Source organism: Cucurbita maxima, unplaced genomic scaffold (genome assembly GCF_002738345.1).
Source record: "Cucurbita maxima cultivar Rimu unplaced genomic scaffold, Cmax_1.0 Cma_Scf00389, whole genome shotgun sequence".
NCBI lineage: Eukaryota > Viridiplantae > Streptophyta > Magnoliopsida > Cucurbitales > Cucurbitaceae > Cucurbita > Cucurbita maxima.
In genome coordinates, this window is record NW_019272405.1 from 7,165 (window position 1) to 24,321 (window position 17,157).

Here is a 17,157-nt window from a genome sequence, read left to right on the forward strand (position 1 = left end):
GCATTGCTTAGGACTATTATTTGTAAGAATATTAAGTCTTGGGGCGAATGTTTGCAAGTCATTGTTCTCTTTTTGAAGTTGTTTATGGATTTAATCCACTTACATGTCTTGATTTGCTTTCTATTCATTCTAATATTTTTGTGAGTAAAGCAGCCACAAGTAAGGCAAATGGGATCAAAACATTGCATAAAGAGGGGAAGGAGACAATTGAGAAACAAAATTTCAATATTGCTTCAAGAATTAACAAAGGACGGAATGAAATCATTTTTCAACTCTGTAGCTGGGTTTGGATACATTTTCGCAAGGAGTGAGTCAAAGTTACATCCAAGAGGGGATGACCCTTATCAAGTCCTTGAAAGAATTAATAACAATGCATATAAAATGATCTTCCATGAGAATTTTCAGCACATCCTACTTTCAATGTTGCTGATTTGAGTCTTATTGATGTAGGTGATGATTTTCTGATTCGAGGAAGAATCTTTTTGAAGAGGGGGAAGATGATAAGGATCACGTTGTTCCAAGTGTTCCAACTGGACCTATTACACGATCCAAGGCCAAGAAGATTCAACAAGCATTCATTTTTCATCTACAAAATTGGATAGGCTCAGTTCAACTATTATTTTATGTGTTACAAGCTTATTAGATTGAGAAATGACCATTTGAAGCTTCAGAAGTGAATATTTACACGGTTGAAGGAGCAGATGAAGTTGCAAGCATCATTACATGAGTTGTTAGAAAACTTTATTTATTTTTAATTTCATAAAGTTTGTAATGGTAGAATTGTCAAATTGACTTCGTCTTTTGTGGAGATTCAAGAAGATCGAGAGTAAATCCCGGCCACTAACTTCTTTTGTGGGGAGACTATAAATACCCACAAATTATTATGTAAAAATTTGATTAGTGATGAATGAAATTGATCTCTCAAGTTGATTTTTTGTTCTCTTTTCATTCATTTTTTGATTTATTGCAATGGATTTACTAAAACTCTTCTGGTAAGGATAGTCTTTTTCTTGATATATTTGATTAATTTAGTACTTATTTTTATGACTTAATAAAATACATATGGTTTGATATATAATAAATTGTCCATCATTTTGTACAACAGAAGAACATGTTCAATAATAAATATTTATTTTTTAATAATTCCTTATTAACCTGAAACTCCATGGGAACTATCAGAATCTCCAAATTCATTTCTCATCTTTAAATACAAGATACAGTAAATTTTATGAGATTTATCCTTTAAGCTAGAGACAATATACATTGATATTATTCATGCCAATTAAGGAATTATACTATCTCAATTAAAAAATAAAATATCTATTTAGGAAGAAATAAAATATCTGTGTTCTTCTTGTATTGTTTTTTCTTTCTACTATATTTAAGCCAAATCATTCCAGAGTTTTTTTCTTGCCTAGTATTAGAGGAGTTTTTTTTTTTTTCTTTTCAATTACTTTCTTTTTTATTTTTACTAATAATGGAATTTTCTTTTTTATTCAAATTTAAAAGAAAGAATTTGATTGGTATGATCCATGGATTACTCTAAACCAAAGTTCTAGATTAATATAGAACAACTTAGTATTTCTTCCTTCTCATCCAATCAAAAAAATTTATGTTTTTATTGTTCAGTGGGTTGAATTCTTAATTTAGTGTGAAATAATTAAAATTTTCCTTATAAATTTTTTCAATGAGTTCAAAATTATTACACTAGGTTTAGTATTTTGATGAGAGATACCTCTTTCTTATTCTTAATCAAATTTTTGAGTGGGCTTGACTTAGTTGATACATGATTTATGTTGTCTTTCATTTTCTTTTAGTTTGTTTGAAAAAACACATCGATCAATTCCGATTCTCTCTTTTTCTATTTATTGTTTTTCGATTGAGATGTATAGATCCATGGGCCTATATGTGTCTGCATAGAACTTGAACATGGATTAATGAAAATGTGCAAAAGCTAATTTAGTTCGTTGACTCGGTTCAGTTTCAAGACATACATCAAGCAAGAACCAATAATTTTATCTCTATTAAACAGACATTTCAAGTCAATTGAACCTAATTACATATTACAACTTAAATAAACTTAACATGATATGATATGAACTTTATTTATGTCAACATTTCTTAACAATATTAATTGAAATACATCCAAATGATTTGAGAACAAATTCTAAAAACACAATGATAAATTTCAAACCTTAACGTGCATAAAGCACATGGACTAGCAACGAAAAACGATAGATTAGTAAGAAAGACATTTGGTCAAATAGTATGATTCTCAATTCCTGTGTAAGAGGTCAGGAATTCCATAATCAGAATGCCCCACAAGCTCTATCAAATGGTTTTGTGTGTTGTAAAAACAATAGTAAAAAAACTTAACATGATAACTGCAAATAAATGATCTCCAAAGAAAACAAAAGTATTTTTAGTGGTAGAATTATGTTCCTTAGACTTTATTGCCCTAGTATACCAAGTAATGGGAAAGTATATATGGGATGCCTTAAAGAAAGTAATCGAGTATGTTTTTATATTTAGATTTTTCATGATTGTCATTTGTATGAAGTGACAGGTCTGCTACTCGAGACACATTAAAAAATAGAAAAAGTAGTATAATATATTAAAAAGATAATGTTTCTAAATATTTGAGTTCATAATTATACAAATATTGATAAGTTAAGGAATCACTATAAGGAGAGTAAGATTCGGATTACCTTGTTGATCGAATATCTCAAGGCAAGAACATTGTTTGAGATTCGAATCACTCCACAAGCAAGATCGATCATGTCTAGCTTGAATGATTCTTGTTGATCAAATATCTCAACACAAAAACACTTGTTTGAGATTCGAATCACTCCACAAGCAAGATTGATCATGTCGAGCTTGAATGATTCTACATGCAACCTAAACTACATATAATTGCAAAGAAACTTAGCCATTAGCTAAAGAAAAGCACAAATGCTCCTTTTACTATATTTTCCAAGTCTCCCTATAAATACAACATACATGGCTTTATATAGTCTCAAAATGAAACTATTAAAGGCATTCCAAGAGTTGTAACATTCATACTTTATGACTATAATTAACTATTATGTAATTGTAACCTAAAGTAAATAAAAAGTCTTAAAATACATTAATGAAATACAATAACTCTAAATTACTCTAAAATGTAATCCACCAAAATTTATAACATGAAACTTCATTCTTCTTCAATGTGCCATGAATTGAAATATCTTTTGATAATTTCAACAATATTTTCTTCATATCTTCATTGAAGAATATTGTATGATTGATGTCTGTTGGTCCATATCAAATATTATCATAATAAGGTCAATGAGGGGAATACACCAATTGTTGGGCAACAAAGTCAACACAAAGAAATTAGAAAAGAAATATGAAAACTTGAGTTGTGAAAGGTGTAAATTGGAAAGAATCTTAGTGCTCGAGGATAATATAGTGTTATGAAAACTAGCTAGATTGAATCTTCAAAGATTAATGTAAATTTTGTGAAAATTTAGAGGAACCCTTTTAGTATGTTTGCAATAGCTTAGTCATGCAGCAACAACGTAATGCTTCAAATACTCTTCCTTATGATTAAATACTAATGGTTCGTGAGGTCAGAAGTCTTTCTTTAATGTTAAGGATATTTAGTCCTAAAGTATAACTTACCATATATATCATATTTGATCTTTTATTATAGGATATTTGTGTTCTATCACAGCTCTTTTCATTTATTGTTATTCCCCTATCCTTTATAATTTATTTGATTATTTGAGAACTTCATTTATGTCGGGTGGTTTTAGCAAATACATGAGATTATAATGATGGTGTTTATATAACACATGCGGAAGCAATTTGGATCTTAGGCACTTTTAGAACATCAATTATAGTAAATAACTAGCATGTTCATGAGTATTAAAACTTAATGAGTTTGAATACTAACCTTTTGTAGTTCAATTTCTTTTTTCCTCACAAACCGGTTTCGAACCACCACTAGTGTCTTCTCCACTATCCTCCGGCCTTAGAACGGGATTGTGGAATCCGGTGAGTGACTAAACTTGGGAGGGATTTTGTTTATATGAAGAGAGTGTTTGTGAGAGGTTTTTCTCAATGTTTTTCACCAAGAAGAAGACATTTCATGTTTTATGATCACTCTATTTATAGAGTCATGTTTGCATGTTCATGCAAATTTGAGATCACCAAATTTTGACACTAAAAATTCCACTCAAATGTTTGGGATTACGTGGCAAGCATGCATATTTGAGTTAACCAAATTTTGACACTCAAATTTGTAGGGTTTATTTGGCAAACATGCAAGTTTGGTTAAACAAAATTTTGACACCTCAAAATTCCATTAATATGGATTTTTTCATTAAATGAAGTCAACATTTTGACTTTTTTCATTTTGATTCAACAATCAATTTGAATTATAAATTTCAAATTAAAGTAATATTTAATGATTAATTAAATATTTAATTAATATTTAATATTAATTCAAATGCCAATCCCAATTAATTCCGACACATATTTGATTAAGATAATAAATTTTATTTAAATATTTCAGATTCTTTCTTTTTGTTTAATTCGTAAATAAAACAAAAATGCAGTTAAATATATCGTATATATGTAGTGCATTCTCCCTAATTTGAATTCGAACACTTCGAACTCACTCGTCACGCTGTTCTATGATTTAGTCCGATATGAGCTACCAGAGGGACCTAATGGACCTATAGATCATGGGCTCCAACGATCCAAGATTAACCGATGAAACTCATTAACTTTGTTAACCAACATTCGTTAAGTACTAGGACAATTCACTATAGCCTAGTAGTTGCACTCCCCTCACTATAGATATATTTTTGTCCATTTTATATAACCATGATTAGTAAGTCGATCCTTCACAGGTTGTTCGTAACTAGAGCTGGGTCAATTTACCGTTTTACCCCTAAAGTTACTTCTTGTTTCTTATGTCTCACTGATCCTCTAATGAACAATTGGTTTGTGGTCCAACCAGTAAACCGGATCCCTCTCAGGCCAATGAGAGGGTGGGACTCCTTATTCAAGACCTGGAGTCAGTAATTAAGGGAACTACCTCTCTTCTATCCCTAAAAGTGGGTAGGTGTGAATTCCATCTTGCACCCCACGTCCTCAGCCATTTACCCAGTCTTACCCCTGAAATGAGAGACCTATTGAGTTGGCGAACTTGAGCCACTCTCACCCATGCAAATTTAAGGATAATTCCGAATAAACAAGAAGTTCATGGTTAGCTCAAGATTAAGATCGAGTTACTTAGGTCATCGAATGAAAAGAAAATTAGTCTCAACAGTAAACGACATTATAAAGTGAGAGTGATTTTCTTCATGGTCCGATCTTATGCAATACTCATTGCATAGGACGCCCCCACTCACATGTCTTCACATGTACAATTTTAGTGATCGCATTGTTTATATCATATACAAAAGTGGGCCGCATCCATAGTGTCCTCAGGATAAGGTACTCAGCCTTATCCTTATACTATAGATCATATTGACTATATACTTGAACTTGATCAACTCTTATGTCTCTACATATAGTTCAAGTAATCATACTATAGCCAGAGTGTTCTTAGTTTATTGGATTTAGATTAATGATCGTAAAGTTCACTTTATTCAATAACAACCTTTACTGAATAAACAACAATAATAACTTTATTGAAAATAAAATATGCTTTTGTTTACAAACTATGAGTTTTAGGATATAAAACCCAACAAACTCCCACTTGGACTAAAACTTTAGTGGAGTTTTATAACGTTGAGTAGAGAGAAAGACATAAATACAATAAACTAGGGCATCACATACTCATGCCTTTTCTCCCACTTGCCCTAGATTACCTAACTCGTAGTCCTAGACTCACTAGGTGCCCTTCATACACTTTAGCCGTGAGGGGCTTTGTAAATGGATCAGCAATGTTGTGCTCTGAAGCTATCTGTGTGACGATCACATCTCCTCGTTACAAAATCTCTCTTATGAGATGATATTTGGGCTCAATATGTTTTCCTCGCTTATGCCTTCTTGGTTCTTTTGAATTTGCAAACCCTTTGCTCGTGATCCTGTTCAATGAACCCCTCTGGTTGAGCCATATAGATACTCTCTTCAAGATTGTCGTTTAGAAAGGATGTCTTAACATCCATTTTCCAAATTTCATAATCATAAAATGTGACAATAGACAAGAGTATTCTAATCGATTTAAGCATAGCAACATGAGAGAAGGTTTCTTCATAGTTCACCCCCTCTCTTTGGGTATAACCCTTTACTACTAGTCGAGCTTTAAAGGTCTGTACCTTACCGAATTGGTCTCGTTTCCTCTTATAGATCCACTTGCAACCAATAGGTTTTACCCTATCTGGTTGATCTACAAGTTCTCAGATTGAATTGAAGTACATTGACTCCATTTCAAGATTCATGGCTTTAATCCACTGATCTCTATCTTCATCATTCATTGCTTGTTCATAGATCAATGGATCCTCAATGCCATCATCAGGTATGATGACTTGAGTTTCTGCCAAACCCAAGTAACGATCGGGTTGAGTTATAACCCTCCCACTACGTCGAGGCATTCTCAACTCTTGAGAAGGATGTGATTGACCAGAAGTGTCAGCTCCATCAACAACTCTTATTGAAGGACCAGCTTGATTAACAACTCTTGTTGTTGTATCAGTAGCTTCTTTAGAAATCCCACTTAATACTTGTTCGCTACGAGGTTGATGATTTCTTACGTGATCTTCCTCTAAGAATGTAGCGTTTGTTGATACAAACACTCTATTTTCTTGAGGGTCATAAAACAAACCATCTTTCGTCTCTTTGGGGTATCCTACGAATAGACATAATTTTGAACGACGTCCTAATTTCTTGGAATTTTGCACCAACACATGTGCATCCCCAAATTCTGAAGTGACGTAAACTACCTTTACGCCATTTTCATAACTCATAAGGTGTTTCTGAAACACTCTTAGTAGGAATCATGTTCAAAATGCATGTAGCAGTCTCCACTACATATCCCCAAAACGGATCGGGTAATTGAGCGAAACTCATCATAGATCGAACCATGTCTAACAAAGTTCTATTTCTCCTTTCTGATACACCATTTTCTTGAGGCATACCAGGGGCTGAGAGTTGTGACCTTATTCCATGTTCTATCATATAGTCCTAAAATCTTAAGTCCATGTACTCTCCTCCTCGATCTGATCGAAGTGTTTTAATAATTTTACCTAATAGATTCTCAACCTCAGTCTTATACTCTCTGAATTTTTCAAGAGCTTCGAGCTTGTGACGTATTAGATAAAAATAGTCATACCTTGAATAATCCTCAATAAATCTAATGAAATATTCATACCCTCCTCGTGCTTTGACATTCATTGGACCACAGAGATCTGTATGCACGAGTTATAAGGTTTCTTTGGCTCTATAACCTTTTTCGAAAAACGATCGTTTAGTCATTTTACCCTCAAGACAAGACTCACATGGAGGTAAATAGTTGTCTTCTAACTTATTTGGAAGTCCATTTTTATCCAATCTATCAATCCTATTGAGATTAATGTGGCCTAGTCTTAAGTGCCAAAGATAGGTATTAGGAGAAATCTTTTGTCATTTATTTTGAGTTTCAGCTTTTTTAAACATCTCGGTATTTAAAATAGCTTTTATTTCGCTCGATTTTAACATATATAAGTTGTTTTCTAATTTTGCAGAACAAATATGAATACCTCTTTTGCAAATGAACAAGAGATAGATATTAGATTTCTTTTCATTTCAGGAACAAAAAGTACATTATCTAATATAATGAATCTATCTCCAAAAAACAACTTTAAATTTCATACTGATCTTGCTGAGACAGCTTTTCCTGTTCCAACCTTGAGTGTTATCTCACCGTCCGCAAGCATTCTCCAGAAGCTAGTTTCCTGGTAAAAAGAACAAATATGATTAGTCGCCCCTGAATCTAGTATCCAAGTTGAGTTTTCATACTCTACTGAACATATTTCTACAACGAGTAAATCATATTTACCTTGTTGTGTCTTTTCGGCTTTATTCTCTGCAATGTATTTTGGGCAATTTCTCTTCCAGTGTCCGTTTTCGTTGCAATGGAAACATTTTTCTTTATCGGCTTTTTGAACCTTGTGTTTGCGGTTAGTAGGAATCTAATTTTTCCCTTTACCCTTCTTCTTCATCAAAACACTTTTAGAAGTTGAAGGTCCAGGCTTAATTTCTTCGTACGATCCACGTAGTAATTTTTTGGAGATAGCAACATTTGCTTCAACTGTTTGTCCCTTGTTCGTTAAAAGGGATTGATAAGTCTGTAGCTCATTGAGAAGAGCAGTCAAGTTATATTCTATTTTTTTCATTACCACATTTGTGCGGAACTGACTTGACTCTTCTCATCAATGACAACTTCATTTTCTTCTGTCACATTGAAATTGACCATCATGTCTAGGACATGTTCTCTAACTGAGATCGCTTCTTACATACGACAGTTGTAAATGTATTTTATGGCTTTATGTCTAAGGGAGAAGGACGGTTGTCCAAACATCCCTTTTAGAGATTCCATAACTCTTAGTAATTCTTCGGAAGTGTGACCCGCCATTTTCAGACCTCAGAGATCGGTCCCAACAATGCTATCGAACGAAAAAGCCAAAGTTTGGAACGGACCTAATCCTATCCATTTCTAGAGTTTGTGTTGTTTCGACTCCCGTGTTACAACCCTCCAAATGGGTAGTAGCTTTTGGGCAACATGTAGGTGGAACATGGGAATCTCACGGTGCAACCTAGTGGTGGAGACCATAGGAGGTGTTGATATACTTCCTTCTCCCACTTACTATAAATACTTTCTCTATTCACCTTGTTATTGACTCATGCAAATCCCTTCCGAATGGAGGACGCTCCCAGGGCGACACAAGGCCGAGCATGAATCTCACGATGTGAATTTTTCAGAGAGCGTAAAAGGAAAACGATGTATCTCATATATCTTTTTCCTCCTACTAAGTATTTTAGACGGTTGGGTATACCTATTACTTCGTTATATTCCGACTAATTAAATATAGCTTAAGTCTAGGTTATTTTTCTAAAACTTATATCACTTAAGCATGCTCATAAAGCCGGGCTAACTAAGCTCAAGTACTGGTCCGATCTCCAGGTAGTAGGTGTTTTGTAAACCGTCAACGTAAGTACCTCCAGCCTTAGACAAGATCGTGCCAGGTGACCTTTCTCGTAACTGCAATTTTGTAAGACATCGACCTATTTTAACTATTAAAATTGATCGTGCTCGGTTCTTAACCCTGAGTGAGCATGTACTTAACTTTATTATAGATTTTAACGTCTATCTCGTTGTAGACGTTGAAAATAACCTATAACATGCATCTAACATGCTTTATATAACAATTATATAATCATCCATTCCATGCAATAATATAACAATTTATATCTATCACTCATGGAACCCTAAACATGCATACTATAAATTATAATAATTATAACATACTTGGAATGCATGAAACATGCTTAGCCTATGGTGAGATTTTAAATCTATATGACATACTTTGTGCATATACATTTTCTTTTTAATTAAAACATACATTCATAATGCATAATTAATTAAACACGCTAAAGTGGATTGGTTTTGGCATTTTAAAACAAGCAATTAACTAAATTATTACATTAATAATTAAAAATAACTTGAACTGCTCCCGAGGATCACGAATTGGGCGACCCAACCCTTAAAAACGTTGAACCAGACCCCAAAGACAGAAAAACCACCCGAACTGCCTCTTCCATCTTCTTCTTTGGTTCAGGTTGCTATCTCTTCCATTTTCGATCAATTACAACCTAAAATTGACTCTAATGATTCCATAAAAATTACCGACCTTTCTTCATTCATTAAAGCCATACACATTAGGCTTATTACAATAATTGTATCAAATAGAAGCATAAAAACATGCCAAAACAAAAACCATCCACTTTAGGAACCACAAAATTTCATTCAAGAAATGGTACCCACCAAGATCAAATTAATGTAAATAAAGTGCCTAAAACTTGCTTATACCAATTGATGGTGTTAATATAACACATGCGGAAGCAATTTGGATCTTAGGCACTTTTAGAACATCAATTATAGTAAATAACTAGCATGTTCATGAGTATTAAAACTTAATGAGTTTGAATACTAACCTTTTGTAGTTCAAATTCCTTTTTCCTCACGAACCTGTTTCGAGCCACCACTAGTGTCTTCTCCACTATCCTCCGGCCTTAGAACGGGATTGTGGAATCCGGTGAGTGACTAAACTTGGGAGGGATTTTGTATATATGAAGAGAGTGTTTGTGAGAGGTTTTTCTCAACGTTTTTCACCAAGAAGAAGACATTTCATGTTTTATGATCACTCTATTTATAGAGTCATGTTTGCATGTTCATGCAAATTTGAGATCACCAAATTTTGACACTAAAAATTTCACTCAAATATTTGGGATAACGTGGCAAGCATGCATACTTGAGTTAACCAAATTTATTGGATTTAGATTAATTATCGTAAAGTTCACTTTATTCAATAACAATCTTTAATAAATAAACAACAATAATAACTTTATTGAAAATAAAATATGTTTTACACACACTATGAGTTTTAGGACATAAAACCCAACAATTATAACTTACCATATATATCATATTTGATCTTTTATTATAGGATATTTGTCTTCTATTAGCTCACCATAGGTATCATGTTTGCCTTTTATTACAGGTTTTTTTCATTTATTGTTATAACCCTATCCTTTATAATTTATTTGATTATTTGAGACCTTCATTTAGGTGTGGTGGTTTCAGCCAATACATGAGAATATAAAACGTAGGGTAATGTGCTTATCAACAATGTGAAGTTAACAAGACAATAATAATAGGTTCTAAAGCACAAAAACATGTGGATAAATTTCAAATATTGAGGCGCATAAAAGATATGGACCAGCAACTAATATTGATAGATCCACTACAAGGCATTTGGTCTAGTGTATGATTCTCGCTTCGGGTGCGAGAGGTCCCGAGTTTGATTCTAAAAATGCCTCCAACAATTATATCAAATTGAAGCATGCAATATAATAAGATTTGAAATAGGTTTTTTAAACCTTAAATCAAGAAGTAATTCAAATTGATATTTGGAAAGAAAAAAAAAGCTATATTTAATTATAATTTACAAGTTTCTTTATAACATGTTAATTGAAGAGAGCAAACAACAAGAATAAACAAACAAAGGAAATTTGTGTATGTATGATTCTCTTCAAATCTTGGAAACTATGTGGATTCCTCTCCTTTCTTGACATCAAGACTTACTTTTTTGGGACTTGGACCATAAACAGTCATCTACTCTTACTCCTACTCCCTTCTATAAGAATCAACATGGCATAATCATTCCATGAAGGCTGAGGTAGTCTTATAAAAGAAGATGAGGGTACCACTTTCTATTGCAGAATTTCTATATGAATAGAGAATGAACCATATTCTTGGGAGATAAGATAGAGCCACGAGCCTAACTTCAAATGCATTACACAAATTGTTCTATGATATTTTTTCTAGGAACTCTTTGTTATGTTGTGCGCTGAAGGTTTAAGGAAAGGGACACAAATTCTCTATTGCACTGATCTCCCAATAGAAGTTTTACCTAGGTCATCTGTCGTCACAATCCTTTTAAGGAAGATGCGCCAAAATAACCAGTGAACAATAACATTTAAAGAAGTTTCAGAGAGTAAGAAGAGGATTGTGATAGAAGTTTCCCTAGGTAAAACTTCTTAAAATGTCTTAGCCAATCATTACCTCATAATGAGGAGTCTCTTGGACAACAATAGCATATGGACAACAAATGTCTTAGTCAATTGTAACAGTTATGATTGCTCAAGGCGTGTCGCCCAAATAACCGATAAACAATAACATTGTCCAAATAACAACCTTGGACAACAAATTTTTTACAAGAATGGCTGAGACATGCAACATGCAACCACAGGCAACACGCCTTGGGAAATCATGACTGTGACATCTGCCCCCACACAGTGTTGAAAAGTACTAGGTGCTGTTGAAAAGTACTTCTCGGTTTGTTGAGTCTTCATGTCTTCTCTGCTCGTGTCTTTCCTACTTTCTTCGCTTAAAACTTTTTCTTAATTGTATGACGTCATATCACCTGCTTCTGCTTGATGTCTTCTTAGTCGAAATAATAACGTTTCAAGTTACTAACGTGGACAACAAGGATAGTCCGCATCCATAAGAGCAATTAGATTCTATATGATGTCTTCATAATCTTACGGATAACTTTAACTAGTCCATAGTATTTTCACACCAGTCTTTGGTTTTGTTGCTTTGAACTCGAAGTTGATCTAACCTTAACTTATATGAACTCTTTATTTTTCTTGAAATTATTGTGGTTGACGCTTCCGACTTACCCTTCTCTACATCCGTCTAGATGATATTTATGTGTGAACATGTGTTGCTTCAATGGTCTGTTTTGGTCTCCCTTCTTTAGTATCTGACCTTGTTTTTGTCTCTCTTGGTGGGGATAAATTCATTATCTGACCTTGTTTTGCGTCGTGGTGTTAATGTAGTGGCAATAAGGTTTCTATTGAGATTGGCTCACTCGAGCTCCCCTTTTCAATTACAACAATAGCAGAAAGCGTAGATTCATCATGGCTATGATTATTTTTCAACTGTTGTATCGACATCATTTTCAACCCTCTTGGTTGATGGATGTTTTTCTGAATGATCATCGGGTTAGACTCCGTTACTGCTAGACATTTTGCTCGGGGCATGTAAATGACTTTGTGTTTCAGCAGGACGTTCATTCCTGACACGACGCCGAAGTCATCCATTTCAACTATCACTAAACAATTTTCCTAGTCCAAGGCTCTAGCTTGATTAGAGTTCTCATTGTGACTCTTAAGACAGACAAAGCTTCCAATTTGACGGCGTTCATCTTTCCTGTATCTTGATGCCAAAGGATGTTAAAATATTTTGCATCGGTCTCCATCGTGTTGTGGGTGGCTCTAGAGTTGACAATGGTGTTCCTTACTACTTTGTGCTTTATCCAGACATCGACATGCATAATATGTATATATTCATTTAACTATAAGACATATGGTCCATGGTAAATTGTAAGTCTTATACTCATTAATATTATAATGGCTACTACCTAAATTATAACCTAAAGTTGATAATTGATGTTCAATTAGCCAACCTTAAATTTGTAATCATTGTGAAGTGATTGAAATTAGAATGGAAGTAGTTTAAACTTCTAGTACCTTAAATGAAGTTGGTCTCTTCTAATAAAACACGAATTTCTCTTTAATATCATTAATACAATTATGCTTCATATTGAACCTACCAAACATGAAACTAAAACTACGTTCAATTTAACTCCATTTTATTGTCATCTTGAATGACGTGCAGGATATATTCTTGGTTTACCTTGATATTTCATATTAGTTAAGTTTTTTGCAAAATCACAATTTGACAATAACAAAGATGAACTTGAGTCTGTTTATTATTTTAAAGAAAATTTCTTTCTCCATCTTATTCCTAATAACTCTTCAACTAAATTCATATTATGCTAAGAAACAATTTTTTTACTCGCAAGAAGTAAAATATGCAACTTTAACTAAAATTTCATCGAAACAAATTTTATTGTCATACAACATAGATGCCAATTATAGCCTTCAAACAAAAACTAGAGTAGTTGTGGTGAATGGGATAGAAACTCTAGTGTTCATCCATAATATACAACCACTACCTAAATTATGACCTATAAATTTGGAAACATAAGTTGTAGTTGAAAATTACATAAAACAATCCCCTAAATCCAAGAACTCGTGTCCAATTAGTCAATCCTAAAGATAGCAACTAACATAGAGTAATTGAAGCTCCACATGAAGTAATTTAAAGTTCCAGTTACTTAACTAAATTTCATTTCGTCTTTAATAAAACATGAGTTGCACTTAAGTTCATGAAATATTTGACTCCAACTCTTAGTACTATTAATGCAATTATATTTCATATGAGTTTGTCATAAATCAAACTATGTTACATTCAATACAACTTCATTTTCTTGTCATAGGAAGCAAAATAGAAGAATTAAATCAAACAAACTGATGAACTGAGAATAAATCCAACCCAACCCAAACGGATTAGTTTAATTCATTTGTTGGGTTGTAGTTTATTTGAACACTTGCATACTAGACCATCAACTTTTTGTTTTATAGTCCAACAACCGCTCAAGAAAATAGATTTCAAACTTGAGAGAAAAAAATATACTGAGAAGGAGTTAAAAATGTTGCAATTTTTTAGAAAGAGCATTTGGTCTAGTGGTATGATTCTCGCATAGGGTGCGAGAGGTCCCGAGTTCAATTCTTAAAAGAATGAGCCTCAAAGAAAACAATTCAAACACCTTAGTGTATATTCTTCCATCTTAATCTTCAGAAACCAATATCATTTTATCTTTTCCACTTTCAATAGGCATGCCTACCCAAATCCTAACTTTCGATATTTGCTTTACTTGTGTATTCCACGATATGTGTCTCAAATAGAACTATCAAACTAAAACTTACATTATTTTCTTCTCAATACAGTAATTGTCGCAAACCCTATGTAAATAATTTAACAGCGGTCTAGTCTAAAAGATATAATAATAATGATTATTTCTCATGGATTTCATTAACAAAGAAAATAAATGAAATAATGTATCAATAATGATGATACATTCCATAAAAAACATAATATATAGCTCATACTAAGGGCATTTGGTCTAGTGGTATGATTCTTGCTTTGGGTGCAAGAGGTTGTCCAAAAGAAAAAAAGCACTAAAATAATTAATTATCAGGTTTATGAAAAAGAAATTGTCATTCTTTTGTCTTTTAAAATCCATACTAAGGGCATTTGGTCTAGTGGTATGATTCTTGTTTTGGGTGCCAGAGGTCTCAAGTTCGATTCTTGAAATGCCCCTCTAAAAGAAAAAAAGCACTAAAATAATTATTGTTTCAGGTGTGAGAGGTCTCAAGTATGTCGTTTTAGTGTGCTCCTCTGAAAGAGATCAGATCCTTTCCTGAACCAACCGGGCACAAAACGCTGAGGTAGAAAGTCGAAAGCGAGCTCTTTTTCGCCTATACGCAATCTCAAAGCCCAATCACCTCACGTTCGCAACTACCAAAGTGCACTAAACCACCTCACGTTCGCAACTACCAAAGTGCACTAAACCTAATAGAGATCTTCGATCTAACAATAATGGAACTTCAAGCCCATTTAATCAATCCGCTTTGTACCTTATTGTTGACCGAACCAGTTGCACGCTAGGCCCAAATTCTCTCTCAGTCACCCTCCGCTTTGTACCTTATTGTTGACCGAACCAGTTGCACGCTAGGCCCAAATTCTCTCTCAGTCACCCGGAGACGAAAGTAAGATCGGATCTGAATTATACACGCTTTCATTTGCAAAAGCTTCGGGTGTGACTTATTAATCATCGTTTATGAAAAAGAAATTCGGAGTATTACTTAGTCATGCTATTTGAATAGCCTGAAGTCATCATAGCCTCTCCACCGGTTTCGAAGACTCCTTCGGCATCAATGTGCTCCAATGAAAGAGATTAGACCCTTTCCTGAACCAGAATCAGGCACAAAACGTCGAGGTAGAAAGTCGAAAGCGAGCTCTTTTCGCGTATACGCAATCTCGAAGCCCAATTACCTCACGGACTGTCTCCTAAACCCTTGCGAGTATGAGTGCTTGGTAAGAGAGAATGTTGAATGAGAAAGACATTCGATTACGGCAACATTCGCAACTACCAAACTGCACTAAACCTAGTAGAGATCTTCGACCTAACGAGAATGGAACTTCAAGCCCATTTAATCAATCCGCTTTGTACCTTATTGTTGACCGAACCAGTTGCACGCTAGGCCCAAATTCTCTCTCAGTCACCNGGCACAAAACGTCGAGGTAGAAAGTCGAAAGCGAGCTCTTTTCGCGTATACGCAATCTCGAAGCCCAATTACCTCACGCACTGTCTCCTCAACCCTTACGAGTATGAGTGCTTGGTAAGAGAGAATGTCGAATGAGAAAGACATTCGATTACGGCAACATTCGCAACTACCAAAGTGCACTAAACCTAGTAGAGATCTTCGACCTAACGATAATGGAACTTCAAGCCCATTTAATCAATCCGCTTTGTACCTTATTGTTGACCGAACCAGTTGCACGCTAGGCCCAAATTCTCTCTCAGTCACCTAGAGACGAAAGTAAGATCAGATCTAAAGTTTACGAATCGAAGAGAAAATGGATCTGAGTTATACACGCTTTCATTTTCAAAAGCGTCGGGTGTGACTTATTAATCATCAGGCAGGTTTATGAAAAAGAAATTGTCATTCTTTTGTCTTTTAAAATCCCTTACCTTATAAATCATCAGACAGATTTATGAAAAAGAAATTCCGAGTATGACTTAGTCATGCTATTTGAATAGCCTGAAGTCATCATAGCCTATCCACCGGTTCCGAAGACTCCTTCGGCATCAATGTGCTCCAATGAAAGAGATCATACCCTTTCCTGAACCAGAACTGGGCACAAAACGCCGAGGTAGAAAGTCGAAAGCGATCTCTTTTCGTGTATACACAATCTCGAAGCCCAATTACCTCACGCACTGTCTCCTCAACCCTTACGAGTATGAGTGCTTGGTAAGAGAGAATGTCGAATGAGAAAGACATTCGATTACGGCAACATTCGCAACTACCAAAGTGCACTAAACCTAGTAAAGATCTTCGACCTAACGATAATGGAACTTCAAGCCCGTTTAATCAATCCGCTTTGTAACTTGTTGTTGACCAAACCAGTTGCACGCCAGGCCCAAATTCTCTCTCAGTCACCCGGAGACAAAAGTAAGATCAGATCTGAAGTTTACGAATCGAAGAGAAAATGGATCTGAGTTATACACGCTTTCAGTTTCAAAAGCTTCGCTTGGCTACGGTACTTTATTCAGGATGTACAACAATATAGTCATCTCTTAGCCGTGTATAGAGAATTCCTTGATCATTTCCTTGGCGGATAACACAAATGAAATCGATTCCCTGACCGCCCATCTTATGAGTCCATTCTTGTCTTGTTGGTTTGTTGTACTATTCTATACCTCTCTC

General features: G+C 34.4%; 1 non-coding gene across 1 annotated transcript; it reads left to right on the forward strand.

The window, feature by feature from the left end:
- Nucleotides 1–14,914: 14,914 nt before the first annotated feature.
- On the forward strand, nucleotides 14,915–14,986 carry TRNAP-UGG. The gene has a single exon. It is a non-coding gene; the product is annotated as a tRNA-Pro (tRNA).
- Nucleotides 14,987–17,157: the final 2,171 nt, after the last annotated feature.